Here is a 2,239-nt window from a genome sequence, read left to right as displayed (position 1 = left end):
ATATATATATATATATATATATATATATATATATATATATATATATACATATATATATGTATCTATATATTTACATAAATGCATGCGGCGCACATATACAAACACACACATATGTAGGCACACACGCTCGTTCATCTACCAAGATATCGGAATGAATTACATAAACCATAATATAAGTAACCATAAAATTACAAAGTAAGTTCTTGTAATAAACACCATTAACACAGTTCAAAGGATGAAATAGACACATTGAATGATACCAAATAATTTTAAACATGCATGGATATATGTGAAAATGTCTCGTTATTTTTATTTTCGAAAAATAATTTGAAGCATTAATTGAATTTCAATTATTATAGTCAATCTGTGTACACGTACACATGTACCTATACTTTCGTACATACGCGTATAAGTACATATATATGCATATAAGAATATGTGTTTATGTGTGTGTGTGTGTGTGTGTGTGTGTGCGCGCGCGCGCGCGCGTGTATACATGTACAACTAGATAACGAGAAGAAATCTTTCTTGTTTCGCAACTCTGATTGTGGTTTCGTTTACTTTATACTCTACAAACATACATGTATACAAGACGGGCTTCCACATAGTTTCCGTCTACCGAATACACTCACAAGGTACTGGTCGGTTTGAAGCTGTAATAGAAGTCATTCAATCAAGGTGTCGAACAGTGAGACTGAAGGTGGAGCTACACGGTTGCAAAGCGACCTTCTTTAGCACACAACCATATCTGCGTCTGTTTAGCTATATTTTCAGTTCGCAATGTGTTAAATTCGGAACTGTTTTATATATATATGTTCCTATTCATTATGAAAGTATAGCTCCACATATCAGTTCCGGGTACGTCGATTTTTTTTTCTTTGAGAGCATAATAAAAATTCTTATGTATTTCCAGAGACACATATCTCTCTCTTGGTTCACACACGAATAATCACGTCAGGGAAAGATGTTTTTCACTTTGTTATATATCTCTGCCACATAAATTTTAATATTCTACTATTTCAGTTATAATCATCTCTTCTTTGTAACAATGCTCTTAAATATATATGTCAATATATTGTGTTATACAAAAAAAAAACTCCAAAAAAACAACACTTCCAGTCGTAAAAAAATAACGTTAATTTATTCGCTTGCTATATGTACTCTCTTGTTGATAGCATTATCATACAAATTGGCCAAGTTTGCTTGAAATATGTTCATTATTTTTATGTGCCTCTTGTGAAATTATTTATTGCTTGAATTTCTAAAGTCTTATCTCTGTATTTCTGTTCGATATTTCTTCGTTGGGGAGTTGTTTCTTTGCTTTGAAAAACATATTAAGAATATAGGAGCTACTCTCAGGCTCGAGGTGATCCAGAAAACAGCATTGTTGGGTACAACTCGCATTTTAAGGAGAGTATTGTCTCTTTGAGTCAGAGGAGAAGGCACTACATGAAACTTTTGGTGATTTGTTATTGCTTGTTTTCAAGTAAAGAACAACCGGTAATTAAGAACTATCCGAGAGTCTTTCACAATAATAATAATAATAATAATAATAATAATAATAATAATAATAATAATAATAATAATAATAATGGTTTCAAATTTTGGCACAAGGCTAGCACTTTCGGAGGAATGGCGAAAGTCGATTTCATCACCCCCGTTTTCCACTGGTACTTAATATATCGACCCGAAATGGCAAAATTGACTCCGGCGTAATGTGAACTCAGAACTAAGCATTCCGCCCGGCGTGCTAACCGACCGACAAGCTCAACTGGTTATGGTCAAGCAATCGACAAACAAAGCTGTGGTATTGAGTGGAATATTTATTGAAGCCCATCTTTTATGCCAAGAGATGTACATGATAACACTTCCAATCAGTTAGGATTAGAAGTCATGAGAGGTACTTCCTGGTACTGCATCAGGGCATTTATTATTATTATTATTATTATTATTATTATTATTATTATTATTATTATTATTATTATTATTATTTATTATTATTATTATTATTATTATTATTATTATTATTATTATTATTATTATTATTATTATTATTATTATTATATGTTTGACTTTTGCTTTGCATTTGTACAAGTTGGATCCAAGTCTCACCCAGAGACCTCAAGAGACAACAAGTTAGAAGTTCATGTAGGTGTTATGCCTAGGGTACCATATATTTGGATTTGTACATAGTGTTGTTCTAGAGAATGTTTAAGAAACCATAAGAAAATTATGTGTT

This window comes from Octopus bimaculoides, chromosome 6 (genome assembly GCF_001194135.2).
Source record: "Octopus bimaculoides isolate UCB-OBI-ISO-001 chromosome 6, ASM119413v2, whole genome shotgun sequence".
Taxonomy (NCBI): domain Eukaryota; kingdom Metazoa; phylum Mollusca; class Cephalopoda; order Octopoda; family Octopodidae; genus Octopus; species Octopus bimaculoides.
Note: the sequence above shows the minus strand (reverse complement) of the source record.